Source organism: Oncorhynchus masou, chromosome 30 (genome assembly GCF_036934945.1).
Source record: "Oncorhynchus masou masou isolate Uvic2021 chromosome 30, UVic_Omas_1.1, whole genome shotgun sequence".
NCBI classification, from domain to species: Eukaryota; Metazoa; Chordata; class Actinopteri; order Salmoniformes; family Salmonidae; genus Oncorhynchus; species Oncorhynchus masou.
In genome coordinates, this window is record NC_088241.1 from 28,851,032 (window position 1) to 28,873,302 (window position 22,271).

Below are 22,271 nucleotides of genomic sequence, written 5' to 3' on the forward strand. Positions count from 1 at the left end.
GCTCGGGACTGAGGGGCAGCTCGGGACTGAGGGGCAGCTCGGGACTGAGGGGCAGCCCAGTACTGAGAGAAAGCCCAGCACTGAGAGGAAGCCCAGTACTGAGATGAAGCCCGCCAGGCAGTTGAATCCGGCAGATCCTGGCTCACTGGCAGATCTGGAAGAGTCTGGTTGACTAGCGGATCTGGAAGAGTCTGGTTGACTTGCGGATCTGGAAGAGTCTGGTTGACTGGCAGATCTGGAAGAGTCTGGCTGACTGGCAGATCTGGAAGAGTCTGGCTGACTTGCGGATCTGGAAGAGTCTGGCTGACTGGCGGATCTGGAAGAGTCTGGCTGACAGGCGGATCTGGAAGAGTCTGGCTGACAGGCGGATCTGGAAGAGTCTGGCTGACTGGCGGATCTGGCTGACTGGCGGATCTGGAAGAGTCTGGCTGACTGGCGGATCTGGAAGAGTCTGGCTGACTGGCGGATCTGGAAGAGTCTGGCTGACTGGCGGATCTGGAAGAGTCTGGCTGACTGGCAGATCTTGGCAGACTGACGGCTCTGGCTGCTTCATGCTGACTGACGGCTCTGGCTGCTCCATGCAGATTGACAGCTCTGGCGGCTTCTTGCAGACTGACAGCTCTGACTGTTCCATGCAGACTAACAGCTTTGGCAGCTCCTTGTCGACTGGCAGCTCCTTGCAGACTGGCTTCTCCTTGCAGACTGGCAGCTCCATGCAGACTGGCAGCTCCATGCAGACTGGCAGCTCTGGCTGCTCCAAGCAGACTGACAGCTCTGGCTGCTCCATGCAGACTGGCAGCTCTAGCTGCTCCATGCAGACTGGCAGCTCTGGCTGCTCCATGCAGACTGGCAGCTCTAGCTGCTCCATGCAGACTGGCAGCTCTGGCTGCTCCATGCAGACTGGCAGCTCTGGCTGCTCCGAACAGGCAGGAGGCTCCGGCAGCGCTGGAGAGTAGAAAGGCTCTGATAGCGCTGAACAGGCGGGAGACTCCGACAGCGCAGGAGAGGGAGAAAGCGCTGGCTGCGCTGAACAGGCGAGGCGCACTGAAGGCCTGGTGCGTGGTACTGGAACTGGTGGTACTGGATCGAGGACACGCACAGGAAGCCTGGTGCGGGGAGCTGCCATCGGAGGACTGGTGTGTGAAGGTGGCACAGGATGGACTGGACCGTGAAGGTGTACTGGAGAGCCTGAGAGCAGGACTGGCACAGGACGTGCAAGGCTAGGTAGGTACACAGGAGGCTTAGTGCGTGAGGCTGGCACATTTTTCACCAGCCGACTAACACGCACCTCAGGACTAGTATGGAGCGCTGACCCAGGTGCCATTAAATCCCCGACACACTCCGTCGGACGAATCTTGTACCTAAAGCACCAAACTAGCAACTCCCTCATTACTCTCTCCTCCAATTTCCCCATTAACTCCTTCACAGTCTCTGTTTCGCTCACCTCCAACACCGGTTCTGGTCTCCTCCTTGGCTCCTCACGATAAACAGGGAGAGTTGGCTCAGGTCTGTCTCCTGACTCAGCCACTCTCCCTCTGAGCCCCCCCAAGAAATTTTTGGGGCTGATTTTCGGGTTTCGCTCTGCGCCGCCGTGTCTTTCTTTTCGACTCCATTCTCCTATAGCCCTCTTCGCACAGCTCCAGGGAATCCCAGGCGGGCTACGGCACTCTCTCTGGGTCGGCCGCTCACCTGTCTATTTCTTCCCACGTCGTATACTCCAAGCCTCTGCTGTCCATAACGTACTCCCTTCGCTGCTCCAGCTGCCTGTTAACACGCTGCTCGGTACGTGTGTGGTGGGTGATTCTGTAACGGCGTTCTTCGTTTGTCGAAAGAGAGTCGGACCGAAATGCAGCGTGTTGGTTACTCATGTTTTTAATGGAACAAATGACGATACACAAAATAACTTATAAATACAAAAAACAACAAACGGAACGTGAAAAAACCTATACAGCCTGTCTGGTGAACACTAACACAGAGACAGGAACAATCACCCACGAAATACAAAGTGAAACCCAGGCTACCTAAATACGGTTCCCAATCAGAGACAACGAGAATCACCTGACTCTGATTGAGAACCGCCTCAGGCAGCCAAACCTATGCAACACCCCTACTCAGCAGCAATCCCAATAACTAAAAACCCCACTACGAAATACAACAACATAAACCCATGTCACACCCTGGCCTGAACAACTAATTAACGAAAACACAAAATACTAAGACCAAGGCGTGACAGCGAGACAGAACTCACAGATCACAAAGCACCTCAGCACCTCGGAATAATGTGGAAAGTGCCTGCCTCATTCAGCAAGCCAAAGAAAGGTTTTGGTCACAATGACTTTCAAGTATGCCACCAAACTCAGATGAATCCAGGGAAATCTGCATGAGACTTCTGCAAAACTTAACAGAAGTAGAACAACCTTCAGCCATACACAGACACACATTCTGGATACTGGCCAGCAGGATTATCTGCTGGACATTGTTTAATTTGGTTTACAGCTCTCTTGAGCTAATCACATGAGTGGGATATGGCTCCCGTGTCCTGAGGCTTCATCTCCCACACAAACAGCAGCCCCTCTCACCAAGACCATGATAACTGAAAACAGATAGACGGAGTAGGAGTGGAAGAGTGAGTGGGAGAGAGAGAGAGCGAGAGTGAAGGCGAGAGGAAGACATTTCTCTCGACAGCCCCAATTTTCTGATCTTGCTATGACCTGGCAGTTTGAGGTGACATAACATCTTTCCCTCTGTGCTGATGCTCCTACATGGGTAACGTAGGCTCAGGACACAGCTGCTGCAGGGAGGGATGACATGAGGCAAACAGAAGACACATTGGCCTGCTCTAATAGGGCCATTCGTCTTGGCTTTAGAAGCTAACAGATTGCCCTGTCCATAACCACCATCCATCCATGTGTCTATTCACCTCTCATGTAGCACTCACCTTGAGAGGTCAAGTCAGCTCAGAAGTTCATTTTACTGACATGTCATTTGGGACTTGGTGAGAGATTCATCCCTGTGTTGGGAGTAAGTGGTTATCATCCCAACTAACTGTCTTTTGTCATGGGGACCTCACCTGGTCTAACTAGTCAAACTCAGGTACCACAACTCATACAGCCACAAAGACCATGCTACAATATACTGAACAAAAAATATACTGAACCAAAAATATAAAACGCAACATGCAACAATTTCAAAGATTTTACTGAGTTGCAGTTCATATAAGGAAATCAGTCAATTGAAATAAATGTATTAGGCCCTAATCTATGGATTTCACATGACTGGGCAGCCCAGCCAATCAGAATGAGTTTTTCCCCACAAAAGAGCTTTATTACAGACATAAATACTCCTCAGTACCTTATTTATATATATTAAAAAAATGGTTTACCTTTATTTAACAAGTCCTTTATCAGGCAAGTCAGTTAAGACCAAATTCTTATTTTCAATGACTGCTTAGGAACAGTGGGTTAACTGCCTTGTTCAGGGGCAGAACACCAGATTTGTACCTTGTCAGCTTGTGGATTCGATCTTGCAACCTTTCGGTTACTAGTCCAAAGCTCTAACCACTAGGATACCTGCCGCCCCACTATCATGTTGTTTAATCAGTTTCTTGATATACCACACCTGTCAGGTGGACGGATTATCTTGGCAAAGGAGAAAGGCTCACCAACAGGGATGTAAACAAATGTGTGCACAACATTTGAGAGAAATAAGCTTTTTGTGCGTATGGAACATACGGAGTTCTGAGAGTTCTGAGACCAACACTTTACATGTTGCGTTTGTATTTTTGTTTAGTTTTTGTTTAGTTTAGTGTAGATTGCTATCTTCATTATAGAAACCATTCCTTTTCCATTTATTTACTTCAGCGGTCTGCTCACCAACTATACTAAGCTACTACCCAGTGTGCATTTTTGTTCCAGCCCTACACTAAAACATATGATTCTACTAATCACCTAGTCATCTCAGGTGTATTATTGCTGGGCGGCAACCAAAGCCTGCATATCCTGTAGGTCTTTATGACCAAGGTTGATCCCCACCTTATTCTATGGTTACCACATCATGGAACTTTTCCATATTTATACTATGTGTACATAATGACCGTAATATACACTGAGTATACAAAACATTAAAAACAGACTGACCAGGTGAAAGCTATGATCCATTATAGATGTCACTTGTTAAATCCACTTCAATCAGAGTAGATGAAGCAGCTGTGAGTAGGGGTTAAAGAAGTATTTCTAAGCCTTGGGACAATTTAGAGATGAATTGTGTATATGTGCCATTCAGAGGGTGAATGGGCAAGACACAAGATGTTTGGTATACTCAGTGTATCTAACTGCCCCTATGCAGTTGACCTCGGGCAGTGATCACTGAGCAGCTGTTCTGTTCATCTTGAAAGGTAATAAAATATCTACTGCTACACCATACAGGCGCTGTACACCCTGGTCTCATCATTACCAACGCTCCAATCGCTCCTGTCAACTGTCACTGGAAGGTCTATTCTCCTGACTGTCAGGCCTACCCCTCAGACACTCCATCAACCTACTGAGAAATCCAAGCTGCCTTTAAGGATTTTTTTTTTTTAAGATACAGAAACAACAACAAATTGCTGTTCAAATGTTTATCTTATATAGTGAAGATACACAGGTAACTACAAAAAAAGAAAAGGAAACACATAGTGTCTTAATAGGGCGTCGGCTGCCAGAACAGCTTCAACGCACCTTTGCATAGATTCTACAAGTGTCTGGAACTCTAATGGAGGGATGGTCACCTGCCTTCCATGATAAATTCCCATAATTTGATGTTTTGTTGATGGTGGTGGAAAACGCTGTCTCATGCGCTGCTCCAGAATCTCCCATAAGTGTTCAACTGGGTTGAGATCTGGTGATTGAGACACACACACCCTTTAAACCCCCTATGCTCGTTTGAGACCCCTCTTTCAAATGCACTGAGATCTCTTCTTCAAGACACGGTAGCCACAATAATGGGCAACTGGGCATTTGTATACATAACCCTAAGCATGATGGGATGTTTTAATTGCTTAATTAACTCAGGGACCATACCTGTGTGGAAGCACTTGCTTTCAATATACTTTGTATCCCTCATTTACTCAAGTGTTTCCTTTATTTTGGCAGTTACCTGTTTATAGATAGATATAGAGAGTGTATTAAACATTAGGAACACTTTCCTAATATTGAGTTGCAACCCCTTTTGACCTCAGAACAGCCTGAATTCATCAGGGCATAGACTCTACAAGCCCATGTTGACTCCAATGCTTCACACAGTTGTGTCAATTTGGATGTCCTTTAGGTGGTAGACCACCCAGTAGCATTGCAGCTATTGACATACTCAAACTGGTGCACCTGGAACCTACTACCATACCCTGTTCAAAGGAACTTAAATCCTTTGTCTTGCCAATTCACCCTCTGAATGGCACACACACACAATCCATGTCTCAATCCATGTCTTCTTTAACCTTTAACTCATCTGTCAGGATTTGGCCAGGGTTGTTCCGTGTTTTTGTCAGTAGATGTCCCCATTGTGCTTTTTGTCCCTGTGTTTTTCCCTTGATCCCCATTATTGTTTGCACCTGTGTCTCGTTTCCCCTGATTGTATTTAAACCCTTTGTTTCCCTCAGTTCTGTGCTCTGTGTTTGTATGTTGGCACCCTGCCCTAGTGTTCTGTGTGCTCTTGTCGATTCCGGGTGAAGTTCTTGTAGTATTCTGTTTTTTGTTTTTGTTTAGTTTTAGTGAGTTTCTTTTTAGGTTTTTTGTGTTTTACCTACCACCTTTTGGATTTGCCATTTTTTATTTTAGGAGTTTTTCTTTATTAAATACACCGTCTTAAGTACTGCTGTGTCTGCCTCATCTTCTGGGTTCTGCTGTCTATTCGTGGCTCAGTTGGTTAAGTGACTGTTTCTCACTCCGGAGACCCAGGTTCGAAACCGGGTCCTGACAGAAACACAGAGCCAAAAATGAACCCAGAGGCAGCCAGTTCCCAGGACCTTTTTGCCACGCTGTCCCACCACCAGGAGACTGTCCAACGCCACGAAGCCGCCCTGGTTCAGCAAGAGGCCTTAATGGCTAGACATTCTCATCTTCTGTCGGAGATGCTGACTTCCATTAAGCAAGTATCTGATCGACTTACCCCGGCAACAGTTCCCGTCCCAGTACCTCAAGTTCACGTACCCATGGCAGTTAACCCCCTGGCTGAACCTCGTCTTCCACCTCCCCAACGGTTCTCAGGTGATCCAAGTGCTTGTAAAGGGTTTCTCACTCAATGTTCTCTCTTCTTTGAGCTGCAACCCTCGTCATTTCCCACCGACCGGTCTAAGATCGCATATATCATCACCCTGCTGTCGGAAAAAGCCCTGGCCTGGGCTACTGCTGTGTGGGATGCCCATAGTTCCTGCTGTGCCAGCTACTCTGCCTTTGCTGAGGAATTCAAACGAGTGTTTCAAGGCCCAAGCAGTGGTTCTGACTCAGCCAAACAGCTCCTGACTCTCCATCAAGGTTGGCGCAGCGTGACGGACTATGCCATCCAGTTCCGCACGGTGGCAGCAGCGAGTGGCTGGAACAACGAGGCGCTCACGGTGTGCTTTCTGAAAGGCCTTTCCGACACTATCCAAGATGAACTGGCCACTCGGGAACCACCGGACAATCTCGAGTCCCTGATCAAGTTGGCCTCACGCATTGACCAGCGTCTGAGAGAGAGAGAACTCAACCGTAGACCTCTAGCCCCTATCAGTCCCAGCTCCGAGTCCCCACCTTTATCATCACTGGCTCCACCGGAACCCATGCAGATTGGACGCATCTCCCAGGCTGAGAGAGACCGCCGGATGAGGGAGCGACGCTGTCTATATTGCGGCAAACCGGGCCATTTCCGTTCCACGTGTCCCAGGCTCCAGGGAAACTCTCTGTCCCGTACAGACCGGGGGAACTGTAACGGGAAACATAACCTCCTCCCATCCGTCCAACTCCCGTCTGCTCATTCCAGTCACCCTCTCCTGGGACAACCACAAGCTTCACCTTCAAGCCTTGGTAGACTCTGGAGCCGCAGGTAACTTCATGGATGGTGTCTGGGCGAAGAAGAATGGCGTTCCCTCTGAACCTCTAAGTGACCCCATGAGGGTTACTACATTGGATGGAAGCCCTTTGGGATCTGGACTTGTCACTCATGTCACTACCTCCTTGAGACTTTCAGTTTCACAACACCAGGAATTGATGAACTTTCATTTGATCTCCTGTTCCGAGTTCCCTCTCGTCCTTGGATACCCCTGGCTTCACAGCCATAACCCTCACATCGACTGGTCTGTGGGCACTATCAAGCAGTGGGGTCCTACGTGCCAAGCTACTTGTATTTTCCAGAATTCCCCGAGTTCTACTCCCGAGTCTTTAGAATCCATCGATCTGACCCGAGTTCCCGAGTGTTACCATGACCTCAAACTGGTGTTTAGCAAACAGAGGGCCACCATGCTACCACCCCATAGATCTTACGATTGCCCCATCGACCTGTTTCCGGGCACTTGCCCCCCAGGGGTCGGATCTTTTCCCTATCTCCACCCGAACGAGCTGCTATGGATACCTATATCAAGGACTCTCTGGAAGCAGGCCTCATGCGTCCATCCACCTCCCCGGCGGGAGCAGGGTTCTTCTTTGTGGCCAAGAAAGACGGTGGGTTACGTCCTTGCATCGACTACCGGGGACTCAATGACATAACCGTCCGTAACCGTTACCCGCTACCCCTTATGGCCACAGCCTTCGAGCTGCTCCAGGAAGCAGTTGTTTTCACTAAGCTTGACCTGCGGAACGCATACCATCTTGTGCGGATCAGACCTGGTGACGAGTGGAAGACCGCTTTCAACACGCCTACTGGTCACTATGAATACTTGGTGATGCCCTTCGGCCTGACCAACGCCCCAGCGGTGTTCCAAGCGCTCATAAACGATGTGCTTAGGGATATGCTTAACATATTTGTGTTCGTTTACTTGGATGACATCCTCATCTTTTCGAGCTCCCTTCAAGAACACACTAAGCATGTCAGACAAGTACTCAAACGCCTCCTGGACAGCCATCTGTACGTTAAGCCGGAAAAATGTGAATTCCATTCATCCCGAGTACAATTCCTGGGATTTGTAGTGGAACCCGGTCGAATCCAAATGGACCCTAGGAAGGTAGGGGCGGTAGCGGATTGGCCCACCCCAAATCCGTTAAGGATGTTCAGCGTTTCCTGGGCTTCACAAACTTTTACCGCAAGTTCATCAAGAACTTCAGTTTGGTGGCAGCTCCTCTCTCAGCTTTAACCAAAGGTGGCAATGCAAGGTTTTCTTGGGGAAGAGAAGCTGAGACGGCCTTCCAAGGACTCAAGCAGCGCATCCTCTCTGCTCCCATCCTGATACTACCGACTACGGATGAACCATTTGTGGTGGAGGTAGACGCATCAGAGGTTGGTGTTGGAGCTGTCCTGTCTCAGAGGGGTGAAGACAAGAAGCTTCATCCGTGCGCTTTCTTCTCACACCGGCTTACCCCGACTGAGAGGAACTACGATGTGGGGATCGTGAACTCCTAGCGGTTAAGATGGCATTGAAGGAATGGAGACACTGGCTCGAGGGGGCTTCTCACCCGTTTCAAGTGCTTACGGACCACAAGAATCTGGAGTATATCCAGCAGGCGAAGCGATTGAACTCTAGACAAGCTAGATGGTCTCTTTTCTTCAATCGATTCCAGTTTATCCTCACCTATCGGCCCGGGTCGAAGAATCTCAAACCGGATGCCCTGTCCCGAGTCTACGCTCCTGCCATTCGAGATGACACGGACATGCCTGTCCTTCCTGCTGCTAAGATTGTGGCTCCGATCTCGTGGCAAGTTGAGGATACCGTGAGACGTGCTCAAGCTAGCGAACCGGACCCTAAAGGAGGTCCTGCCAATCGGTTGTTTGTCCCGAAGGCAGTGAGGACTCAGGTCCTTCTGTGGGGGCACTCCTCTCGCCTCACCTGTCATCCGGGCGTAGGTCGCACCTTGGAGTTCATCCAGCGTAAGTTCTGGTGGCCTACCATAAGAGAAGACGTTGCCACTTTCGTCAATGCCTGCCCCGTGTGCTGCCAGGGCAAATCTTCTCACCTCCGCCCTCAAGGACTCCTTCACCCTTTACCTGTTCCCCACAGACCCTGGTCCCATATATCATTGGACTTTATTACTGGACTTCCTCCATCCCATGGCAATACTACTATCCTAGTCATAATCGACAGGTTTTCAAAGGCGGCCAGGTTCGTCCCTCTGACTAAGTTACCTTCTGCCAAGGAAACGGCTGAGTTGGTAATTAATCATGTGTTCCGAGTCTTCGGCATTCCTCAAGATGTGGTTTCTGACAGAGGTCCCCAGTTCGCCTCAAGGTTTTGGAAGGCCTTCTGCCAACTCATGGGGGCTTCTGCCAGTCTATCTTCAGGGTACCATCCGGAGTCCAACGGCCAAACAGAGAGGATGAATCAAGAGCTGGAAACCACCCTCCGATGTATGACTCGTGACAACCCGTCCACATGGTCATCCTTTATTGTTTGGGCCGAATACGCGCACAACACCTTGCGCTCCTCCTCCACTGGTATGTCCCCGCACGAGTGTCAGTTTGGCTATGCTCCTCCATTGTTCCCGGACCAGGAGGCAGAAGTCAGAGTGCCTTCAGCCTTGAGATTCGTCAGACGCTGTCGGTTTATGTGGAGGAAGACCCGTCTTAATCTGATGCGTTCCTCACAGAGGTATCAACAACAAGCCAACAGACGTCGCCGTCCCGGGCCTACCCTGCGCCCCGGCCAGAGAGTCTGGCTCTCCACAAGAGACTTACCTCTACGGGTGGAGTCTCGCAAGCTGTCCCAAAATACATCGGTCCCTTCAAGGTTGCCAGGAGAGTTAACCCAGTTTCTTATCGCCTACACTTACCCAGATCCCTTAAGATTAATCCCACATTTCATGTGTCTTTGTTAAAACCTGTTGTTTTTTCTCCCCTTGTCCCGGCAGACAGACCTCCCCCTCCGCCTCGTGTCATTGGAGGCCAGCCGGCTTATACCGTCCACCGGATACTGGATTCCCGCCGGGTGCAGCGGTCCTGGCAGTATCTGGTGGACTGGGAAGGCTACGGTCCTGAGGAGCGCTCCTGGGTTCCTGCCAAAGACATCCTGGACCCTGACCTCATTCGTCAGTTCAGGGTCCTCCACCCTGAGAGAGCTGGTAGGAACGTCAGGAGCCGTTCCTAGGGGGGGGATTCTGTCAGGATTTGGCCAGGGTTGTTCCGTGTTTTTGTCAGTAGATGTCCCCATTGTGCTTTTTGTCCCTGTGTTTTTCCCTTGATCCCCATTATTGTTTGCACCTGTGTCTCGTTTTCCCTGATTGTATTTAAACCCTTTGTTTCCCTCAGTTCTGTGCTCTGTGTTTGTATGTTGGCACCCTGCCCTAGTGTTCTGTGTGCTCTTGTCGATTCCGGGTGAAGTTCTTGTAGTATTCTGTTTTTTGTTTTTGTTTAGTTTTAGTGAGTTTCTTTTTAGGTTTTTTGTGTTTTACCTACCACCTTTTGGATTTGCCATTTTTTATTTTAGGAGTTTTTCTTTATTAAATACACCGTCTTAAGTACTGCTGTGTCTGCCTCATCTTCTGGGTTCTGCTGTCTATTCGTGGCTCAGTTGGTTAAGTGACTGTTTTTCACTCCGGAGACCCAGGTTCGAAACCGGGTCCTGACATCATCTACACTGATTGAAGAGGATTTAAGTGACGTCAATAAGAGATCAAAGCTTTCACCTGGATTCACCGGGTCAGTCTATACCATGCAAAGAGCAGGTGTTCCTAATGGCTTGTATATATCATAAAATATAGATACTGAGCACACAGATGCTAATTCAGATTGTTTCCAGTAGAATGTTAAAATTGACTGACTTCATGCCATCACACCATCTTGTACTATCATACGTCTTAGTGGACATCTGTGGGAGTACAAGTCACCAATTAACAGTTAACATACAAGTAGTGTGTTTAACATTGTAATGTGTGTCTGCTATGCTATGGCTTTTTATTTTTGGGAGAACAGTAGCACAGAATCCAGAGCAAGATTTATTCTTGAGCATCTCATGCCTACTGATGTGGTGGTACCATCCTTGCCCAGGGGAGGGTTGGCACTACTGTATGCTCAAACCTTTCACTGCGGGCATGGCATTTTCACGGGTTCTTGTCCGGGGGTGGCACCCAGGCCAATGGGCAAACTAATGAGTCACAGGGGACACGCAGATACACTCCGATGCCATATTAGTGAGCGGTAGGAAGAGAGAGGGAGGAAGGGAAGAGCAGAGGAGAGGAGTGAGAGAGAGGGATGGGAGAGGGAGGAGCATAGGAGGGCAGTAGTGGAAGTAGCTGAAGGTTTGGAGAGGGACAGAGAGGGGGGATGAAGGAGGGGTTAGGATAGGATGAGAGGAAGCTGACAATGTAGTCGTAAGAGCAGGAAGAGAAATGTATCAGACGAGAAAATGAGAGAACGAGACGAATTATAGATGTGAAGAGTAATAAGCATGCTCAAAGAGGGGAGGAAAGAGAGAAATAAAAAGATGCCAATATTATCTTGGAGTGCCCTTACAGCAAAGAAAGCGATCATATTAATTCCACCTGCTATAAATATCATTATTTTTTTTACCCATATCCTTTAACCCCAGTAATGACACTGATTCACAAAGAGCGATCATCAAAGGTTCAGGAATCATTCGTAGGGGGAATGAGCTTGAAGATGCACTTAGGCAGAGACAACATTAGGGCTGGTTGACTGCAGCAGGAACTCTATCCGATGCCTCATTGACTAAAATAACTGAGGTAGGTTCCTCTGACTATATACCAATGGATCTCACCCTTTACACAGGGCAGGTAATCTCACACACACCACCCGTCCCAGTTAATCTAAAAATAATACAGAACGAATTCATTTCGGCACATGCCCGGAACATCCAATCTGAAATTGATATCGGAGAGCTCTGAATGGCTCTGTCTGCACGTATGTGATGTTATCTAATAATGAACTATCTACAATGGGAGTTGGGAGAAAACTGAAAACATTTGCAGGGGTTGGAGAGTCAAACGGGGTATCAATGCCTTATACTCACTGGGCTGGTTTCCAAGACACAAATGTAAAAAAAAATACAAAATCAGTCTCCATTGAAAATGTGTCCTAGTCCCGGATTGGGCTTAATATGTGTCCGTGAAACCGGCCTACTGTGTCAGTTTTGGGGGCACTGAGATCTCCAGAGAGTCAGTGAGGATGGGCAGAAATGTCTATGAAATGTGAATGAGTTTGAATGGGTCCCCTTTCTTAAATTGGTGTGTGTGTGCTCTCCAGAAATAGTGTGTGCCTAATCTCACACGCAACACATTTTCAATCTTGTGATTACATATGAGCTCCCTGATTGACAAACACACTCACACGGTCGCACACTCAGCCAGTGTTCACCCCTTAGATTAGATACAAATCACATTTGAGAGTTACAACCTTTTATTCTCTCAAGGTAGGTTTTGATCCCTTCCTTTTCTACCTTCTACCTTTTCTAAGGCATCCTGATATGAAAAAAACAAACAGTTGAACTACGTCCAAATCATAGGTCCAAATAGGAAGAAAATTATTCCTGAAAATGTTTTTTTTTTTTGCAGTTGTGCATTTCTCTAGCGATAACTAGGTGAGGAGACTAATGAGCAGTACAATGACAACACGGGGCAGCCCAACATCACCTTGGAGGACCCTTTAAAAATAATAATTTTACACCGTTTTCTTTGATCAAAGACGAGAGGAATGAAAGACAGCATCTCCTCAAGGCTTCCAAATGCAGCGATTCCGAACAATAAACACTGTTAATGTATCTGTCATGTTTGTGTGTGTGTGTCTTCAGAACGAGGGCAACTCTTCCAGTACCTCTTCCCACTCAGTCTGCTTCGGTTCATACTGATGGTTTTTATAGAGAGCTCACTTAATTGACTCTTGTGTGACAAGGGCTGGAAAGAGAGCCGAGACCCTCTTGACCGTTCAACACAGGATATATTTAATTAGCCAATTCCCTCTCTGCTTTTCCACCTCAGTGAGCACAATGTGCCTTTGTATTGTATCAAAGTAATTGTCAGTTGCCGCATCAGCACATGGGAGGAAAACCAGAGGAATCTACATCTAAAAATAACGTTAGACACCTTATGTTGGCAGAGACACAATGCTGAATCGTCTCTCATTGTCTGCTACATAACCTACGCAGGTAGCTTGTCTGATTCACAAAACAATGATGGAGGGGTAGGCCTGAATAGCTCCAAAACAGAGACAGCAAAAAAATATTGAGGAATAGAGCCTAGAGCTTGATACATTTGTTCTTTCTGTTGGATCCGTGTTGGCGAAGCTTAGTCCCCCCCCCCCCCGTTATACAGTACTGTTAAGGTCTACCTTTTCTAATACTATAGACAAGCTGGTCAAACTCTGCATCTACATCAGCTAGGGCTGATGTTACAGTTTACAGTTACTTGCTGTTATACAGCTACCAACAATGACCCCCTTATAATGTACCTGTGTTGGGATTCACTATAGTTATGTCCTAATATTGGTTCACAAAACCATGATAGACAAGATGGGTCTGAAAAGCCCCAAAATAGAGCAAAAAAAAATGCATCTGTACATTTGGTTAACTTAGTTTGTCATGAAGCTCTGCTCCTGGTACTCAAACCATGACCTTTTAGCTTGCTCACTATAGACATTAAGTGATACTGAATATAACTATTCCCGTATTCTAAATAGTGCAGACCCTGTTCCACTTCATTGCTATTCTGTTTACAGTTGCTACCAACAATGACCTCCTTATAGCCTATGGGGATGCAATATTTGTGTCCTATTATCAGATATGCCTTGTTTATAGACCCAGTGTAAGAGAACATCCAAATCCTCAAAATGAAACTGAATCACACTGACTTTCCTTGAGTCTAATGGAGTTATAGAACAATACTCTGCATAATATATAATCATATTCTGCATGGACCATATGTTGTCATGTACTTTTAAATCTGGTTGAGTTTCTATTGCATATTCATCTGAGGAAGTATTTGTAATTAAAGCTTGACTAGCTGACATTCAGAAAACTCTGGAGCGTTCGATCTCATAAGCAACCACATAATTACTAGGTCTCTGGTAAAAAAAAGCCATTATAGCTGAGTTATTATAATGATGCTGTCAGTTGATTTTCCTCTCACACAGTAGCAGGTAGTGTGGCTTTGAAAATTGTGTAGAGGTAAAATTAAAAGCCTGTCACAGAGGTTACATAGAGCCCTCCGTAATTATTGGGACAGTGAAGCATTTTTTTCTTCTTCCTCTTTTGGCTTTATACTTCAACAGTTTGGATTAGAAATCAAACAATGACTGAGGTTAAAGTGCAGACTGTCAGCTTCTTTTTGAGGGTATTGGGACAAATTCACTTATGTATGTGTTAAAGTAGTAAGAAGTTAAGTATTTGGTCCCATATTTATAGCCTGCAATGACTACATCAAGCTTGTGACCACACATTTGTTGGATGCATTTGCTGTTTGTTTTGGTTGTGTTTCAGATGATTTTGTGCCCAATAGAAATGAATGGTAAATAATGTAGTGTGTCATTTTGGAGTCACTTTTATTGTAAAAAAAAAGAAAGAAAAAAAAGAATAAGACGGATAATCCTGAAGGAATCGTGAATAATGAGTGAGAATGTTAGATGCACAAATATACCTACAAGCCATTGAGGGGTATGATATTTGGGCATCTGTAACTTTGTCACTCATCATTATTCACGATTCATTATCTGTAATCATGGTAGCATCCACATTCATGCAGAAGTGTTTAGAAACATATTCTATTCTTATTTACAATAAAAGTCCCCCCCCCCCTCTAATAAACATGCACTTCAACATAGGCATGTTAGTCAGATTCACTATTTAATCTGGGCAGGTCATCAATAATTCAGACATTCCAATGGAATGGAATGATACAAGTCTTTTTACATGGTCTGCATTACAGCAGCTATCAGGGTCATGTTCAGTAGGACCAAAATGAATAAACCTATTCAAAACGTATAGCGGAATGAGCATTCTTTTTGGAAAATGCTTGAAACTTGGTGTTCCATTACGTGCCTCTTGAACACAGCCGAAGACATAAGTCACTGTACTCTAGTGTTCCAGTGCTTCTTCTGCTGGTGCTCCCTCTAGGAAAGATGAGTGGATCCATGGCTCTTGACCTCTGACATTACAGTCTCATGTACGCCACCTGTAGAGAATTCAGATCGATAGGGTTAGATCTCTAAAGTGTAACGATAAGAGATACAGTATTACTTTTCTCACCTGTTTATGTACATTCAGATATACAGCCAGCAAAATATAATCTTCATTACATACAAGGAAACTGACTTATGATGAGTATACTGTATGGATTGTTTTAAAACAATGGTGAAAAGTGACATTTAGGTAAACAATGTGCTCAGATAAAATGAGAGTATTTGTTGGCTCATGGCATGTCCTGTCCTTTTTCATGGTCAAGATGGCTGACATAACAGTACATTAAGAATAATTAAAAAACACAGGTCTTGCACATACACAAAACTCAAAGCCATCTCCTAGTCCTGGTTGTTTGCCTGGAAGAGGGTCACAGCTATGCCTGACTGTATCTCCAGTGAGACCGCTATATTGGGATGATGCATGAGGGCATTGGCTTCACTTAAGGCTCCCTCCCGAAACTCATGACTCAGCCTGTACACAGCATCAAGACAAATGATAATTTGCTGTCACAGACCAATTTGTTCAGCCCAAATGTGAATGTGCTACAAAATAGCTAAGCCCCCAAAGAATACAAGAAAAACTAAGCAAGAAACAAGCTACTATTTATTTCCTTTGACTGAAGAGAGTGAACCTCAACCTCTAACGTTAATGCTTTCAAGGATGTACCTTTGAACCAGCTGCTGTCACTGATAGATGGTTGCAATGGCGCCTAGTAGCAGACGTGGTAGTTTACTCCTGCAAACTTATTCTGAATTATTTGTTTTAAGTGTTTTTTTATGTGCATTGCTTTTTTTGTGTTGAACACATATCTAGTTATTTTTTAATCAACAGCGTTAAAATTAGTTAACATATTTGAATCCTAGCTAATTATTTGGATTCAAATACCAGCACTGTTGCTGTTCTCTATTGTGAGCAAGCGCCTCCAACCTGTCAACATTTCTGCTACCTCAGCCTCCTCAGAACAGTGCAACAAATACCTGCGCTTCTTCCAAATACAAAATTGAAAACTCCAAAACACCATCCTGTCCTTTCCAGCCCCTGTAGTTGGTCTACCCAGTCCTACACTCCTTGAGTCTAGGTTCTCCACCTTCACCACAGTCACTGCAGCTGATGTAACCAAGCTGGTTAGAACAACTTGCTCACTTCACCCTATCCCCACCTCCCTTGTCAAGACCTGCTTACCTGCTCTGGAGCCTTTCTTCACAGAAAGTATCAACAAGTCCCTCATCACCGGATGTGTCCCTCCTCAGCTCAAACTGTCCACAGTCACACCAGCACTTAAAATGCCTGACAACCTCCAGAACTACAGGCCTATTTCCAATCTGCCCTTCCAGAGTAAGCTCCTCCCTCAAACGTGCTGTTTCTAACCAACTCCAAAACCACCTGGCCACTCAAATCAAATCAAATCTTATTTGTCACATACACATGGTTAGCAGATGTTAATGTGAGTGTAGCGAAATGCTTGTGCTTCGAGTTCCGACAATGCAGTAATAACCAAAGGGATAAAGAATATGTACATAAAGATATATGAATGAGTGATGGTACAGAGTGGCATAGGCAAGATGCAGTAGATGGTATCGAGTACAGTATATACATATGAGATGAGTATGTAAACAAAGTGGCATAGTTTAAAGTGGCTAGTGATACATGTATTACATAAAGATGCAGTAGATGATATAGAGTACAGTATATACGCATACATACGAGATGAATAATGTAGGGTATGTAAACATTATATTAAATAGCATCGTTTAAAGTGGCTAGTGATATATTTTACATCAATTCCCATTATTAAAGTGGCTGGAGTTGAGTCAGTGTGTTGGCAGCAGCCACTCAATGTTAGTGGTGGCTGTTTAACAGTCTGATGGCCTTGAGATAGAAGATGTTTTTCAGTCTCTCGGTCCCAGCTTTGATGCACCTGTACTGACCTCGCCTTCTGGATGATAGCAGGGTGAACAGGCAGTGGCTCGGGTGGTTGTTGTCCTTGATGATCTTTATGGCCTTCCTGTAACATCGGGTGGTGTAGGTGTCCTGGAGGGCAGGTAGTTTGCCCCCGGTGATGCGTTGTGCAGACCTCACTACCCTCTGGAGAGCATTACGGTTGTGGGCGGAGCAGTTGCCGTACCAGGCGGTGATACAGCCCGCCAGGATGCTCTCGATTGTGCATCTGTAGAAGTTTGTGAGTGCTTTTGGTGACAAGCCGAATTTCTTCAGCCTCCTGAGGTTGAAGAGGCGCTGCTGCGCCTTCTTCACGATGCTGTCTGTGTGGGTGGACCAATTCAGTTTGTCTGTGATGTGTATGCCGAGGAACTTAAAACTTACTACTCTCCACTACTGTTCCATCGATGTGGATAGGGGGGTGTTCCCTCTGCTGTTTCCTGAAGTCCACAATCATTGTTGTTGGTAATCAAGCCTACCACTGTTGTGTCTTCCGCAAACTTGATGATTGAGTTGGAGGCGTGCATGGCCACGCAGTCGTGGGTGAACAGGGAGTACAGGAGAGGGCTCAGAACGCACCCTTGTGGGGCCCCAGTGTTGAGGATCAGCAGGGTGGAGATGCTGTTGCCTACCCTCACCACCTGGGGGCGGCCCGTCAGGAAGTCCAGTACCCAGTTGCACAGGGCGGGGTCGAGACCCAGGGTCTCGAGCTTGATGACGAGCTTGGAGGGTACTATGGTGTTAAATGCCGAGCTGTAGTCGATGAACAGCATTCTCACATAGGTATTCCTCTTGTCCAGATGGGTTAGGGCAGTGTGCAGTGTGGTTGAGATTGCATCGTCTGTGGACCTATTTGGGCGGTAAGCAAATTGGAGTGGGTCTAGGGTGTCAGGTAGGGTGGAGGTGATATGGTCCTTGACTAGTCTCTCAAAGCACTTCATGATGATGGAAGTGAGTGCTACGGGGTGGTAGTCGTTTAGCTCAGTTACCTTAGCTTTCTTGGGAACAGGAACAATGGTGGCCCTCTTGAAGCATGTGGGAACAGCAGACTGGTATAGGGATTGATTGAATATGTCCGTAAACACACCAGCCAGCTGGTTTGTGCATGCTCTGAGGGCGCGGCTGGGGATGCCGTCTGGGCCTGCAGCCTTGCGAGGGTTAACACGTTTAAATGTTTTACTCACCTCGGCTGCAGTGAAGGAGAGTCCGCATGTTTTCGTTGCAGGCCGTGTCAGTGGCACTGTATTGTCCTCAAAGCGGGCAAAAAAGTTATTTAGTCTGCCTGGGAGCAAGACATCCTGGTCCGTGACTGGGCTGGTTTTCTTTTTGTAATCCGTGATTGACTGTAGACCCTGCCACATACCTCTTGTGTCTGAGCCGTTGAATTGAGATTCTACTTTGTCTCTATACTGACACTTAGCTTGTTTGATTGCCTTGCGGAGGGAATAGCTGCACTGTTTGTATTCGGTCATGTTTCCAGTCACCTTGCCCTGATTAAAAGCAGTGGTTTGCGCTTTCAGTTTCATGCGAATGCTGCCATCAATCCACGGTTTCTGGTTTGGGAATGTTTTAATTGTTGCTATGGGAACGACATCTTCAACGCACGTTCTAATGAACTCGCACACCGAATCAGCGTATTCGTCAATGTTGTTGTCTGACGCAATACGAAACATATCCCAGTCCACGTGATGGAAGTAGTCTTGGAGTGTGGAATCAGATTGGTCGGACCAGCGTTGGACAGACCTCAGCGTGGGAGCTTCTTGTTTTAATTTCTGTCTGTAGGCAGGGATCAACAAAATAGAGTCGTGGTCAGCTTTTCCCGAAAGGAGGGCGGGGCAGGGCCTTATATGCGTCGCGGAAGTTAGAATAACAATGATCCAAGGTTTTGCCAGCCCTGGTAGCGCAATCGATATGCTGATACAATTTAGGAAGTCTTGTTTTCAGATTAGCCTTGTTAAAATTCCCAGCTACAATGAATGCAGCCTCAGGATGTATGGATTCCAGTTTGCAAAGAGTCAAATAAAGTTTGTTCAGAGCCATCGATGTGTCTGCTTGAGGGGGAATATATACGGCTGTGATTATAATCGAAGAGAATTCTCTTGGTAGATAATGCGGTCAACATTTGATTGTGAGGAATTCTAAATCAGGTGAACAGAAGGATTTGAGTTCCTGTATGTTTCTGTGATCACACCACGTCTCGTTAGCCACAAGGCATACGCCCCCGCCCCTCTTCTTACCAGAAAGATGTTTGTTTCTGTCGGCGCGATGCGTGGAGAAACCAGCTGGCTGCACCGACTCCGATAGCATCTCTCCAGTGAGCCATGTTTCCGTGAAGCAAAGAACATTACAGTCGCTGATGTCCCTCTGGAATGCTACCCTTGCTCGGATTTCATCAACCTTGTTGTCAAGAGACTGGACATTGGCGAGAAGAATGCTAGGGAGTGGTGCACGATGTGCCCGTCTCCGGAGTCTGACCAGTAGACCGCCTCGTTTCCCTCTTTTACGAAGTTGTTTTTTTGGGTCGCCGGCTGGGATCCATTCCGTTGTCCTGGGTGAAAGGCAGAACACAGGATCCGCTTCGCGAAAGTCATATTCTTGGTCGTACTGATGGTGAGTTGACGCTGCTCTTATATTCAGTAGTTCACGATGCTGTCTGTGTGGGTGGACCAATTCAGTTTGTCTGTGATGTGTACGCCAAGGAACTTAAAACTTTCTACCCTCTCCACTACTGTTTCATTGATGTGGATAGGGGTTGTTCCCTCTGCTGTTTCCTGAAGTCCACAATCATCTCCTTAGTTTTGTTGACGTTGAGTGTGAGGTTATTTTCCTGACACCACACTCCGAGGGCCCTCACCTCCTCCCTGTAGGCCGTCTCGTCGTTGTTGGTAATCAAGCCTACCACTGTTGTGTCGTCCGCAAACTTGATGATTGAGTTGGAGGCGTGCGTGGCCATGCAGTCGTGGGTGAACCAACTGGGGGTACTTGAGCACCTCCAGTTGGTTTTCAGAGCTCGACCCAGCACCAAGACTGCCCCGGTAAGGGTCACCAATGACGACCTCATGAACGCTAACTCTGGGGCTGACACCATCCTGCTGGACCGCATGGAGAAGCACCTGGGCCTGTCAGACACTGTTCTGGTTCCGGTCCTATCCCACTGCTCGCTACCAGTTTGTAGGCATGGGTCCTAGTAGGTGAGACAGTTGTGGTCCGACAGGGGGTCCCCCTCAAGGCTCGGTTCTAGGGCCACTACTGTTTTGTATCTACATGTTGCCACTGAGACACATCTTGAGGAAACACGGACTGGGCTTTCACTTCTATGCTGACGACACTCAGCTGTATTTCTCCACAAACACTGACAATGCCACTGCACTCCTGGTCAGCTGCCTGCAGGACATCAAAGCATGGATGCAGTTTAGTTTCCTGCAGTGAAGACAGAGGTCGTCCTGATTGGCACTCGCATCATCATTGACTAAATCAGCAGTTACAACCTCAATATTGATGGTGTCAAGGTCCTCCCCTCCAGTGAGGTTCACAACCTGGGTGTGATATTTGACAGTCAGCTCTTGTTTGTTGCCCTATCTGCCAAGTGCCTAAACAGGCTATAATTTGTCCAGAACGGTGCTGGACGTGTCCTCACCCACACCTCCCCCGTGAGCACATCAATCCATATGCTCACGCATCGACTACAAAATCCTGGTTCACACCTACTGAGCTATCCACAACTCTGGACCCAAAGTACCTGTCTGACCTCTTTCTATCCTCCTGCTTCAAACGCACCCTTCGCTCCTCCAGGTCCGTCTTCCTTCAGCAGCCCTGCAGCAGACTAAAAACGACAGGTGACAGGGCTTTCAGTTGTGTGGCTCCGCAGCTGTGGAACACACTTCCAGACATTATTAGTGCAGTCTCTGTCCTCTTTAAGGCACAGCTCAAGACCGTGCTGTTCAGAAAAGCTTTCAAGGACCTCAGCTAATTCTGTTCTCATGACCTCCAGAGTTGATGATACCTGTATATAGCTTTGCTTCTTGTCTGTCTATGTTCTATTTTGTGGATTGCTTTTATTACATATAAAAATAAAATGGCGCCTTGGGTGTGAGAAAAACACGTTACAAATTAAATAAATTATTATTGATATAAATAGTTGTGATATGCTAATGTTCTTACCAGGGGTGAAACAGTTTCTCATGCCAGCTTCATCGTGAGCTCACAAGTTACAAATTTGAATAATAGAAATACAATTTTAGACCGCCTCCTTTATGAACGTCTATTCTCCCCCGACGTCCTCAGGATATTCTTTAAAAAAAAAATATATATTTATTTGTTTGTTTATTTGATCTAGTGGCGAGTGGCTCAGCGGTCTAAGGCACTGCATCTCAGTGCTAGAGGCGTCACTACAGACACCTTGGTTTGAATCCAGGCTGTATCACAACCGGCCGTGATTGGGAGTCCCATAGGGCGGCGCACAATTGCCCCAGCGTCGTTCGGGTTTGGCCGGTGTAGGCCGTCATTGTAAATAAGAATTTGTTCTCATCTGACTTGCCAAGTTAAATAAAGTTTAAAAAATAAAAAATTTAAAAATAGGCTACTGACTGAGGGAGGTTTCTGATTCTGATTGAGAGCCACAGAAAATGACTGAGTAATCTAAATTATAGGGACCAGCCACACTGACTGAGTTTCACAAGTCATTCATTCTAATACAATAAAGTGCGGGTTAGCAGAGAATTCCGAAATCCCTTTTTTCATGCATCCCCTGGCACAGAAGTAATGAAACGAGGCGCGTGTATCTGAGGGAGGTAATTGATTTCAACAATGCGCCACACTAGTTTTCAAGTCATCGTTAGGGTGAGACTTGATATAGATCAAATTTTCCTGCATTTTGCCCCTTACCTTTTTCTGTCCAGTTTTATCTTCCAGTGTGCCTCTCTGCGTGGGAGATGAATGAGCTGGCGGGGGGGTATGTCTGTTCCCTGATGCAGGGGTGGCACTCTGCACTGGAACTACTTTACACCGCAGCACAGCTCAGAGGTGGAACACAACATCCCAGACAACACACCAT

General features: G+C 46.6%; 1 long non-coding RNA gene across 1 annotated transcript; it reads right to left on the bottom strand.

Annotated features, from left to right (window-relative positions):
• Window positions 1-14,626: 14,626 nt before the first annotated feature.
• Window positions 14,627-17,301, bottom strand: LOC135522483 (uncharacterized). Its single transcript, XR_010452685.1, has 2 exons — window positions 16,463-17,301; window positions 14,627-15,272 (listed from the first exon to the last, which is right to left on the bottom strand). It is a non-coding gene; the product is annotated as an uncharacterized LOC135522483 (long non-coding RNA).
• Window positions 17,302-22,271: the final 4,970 nt, after the last annotated feature.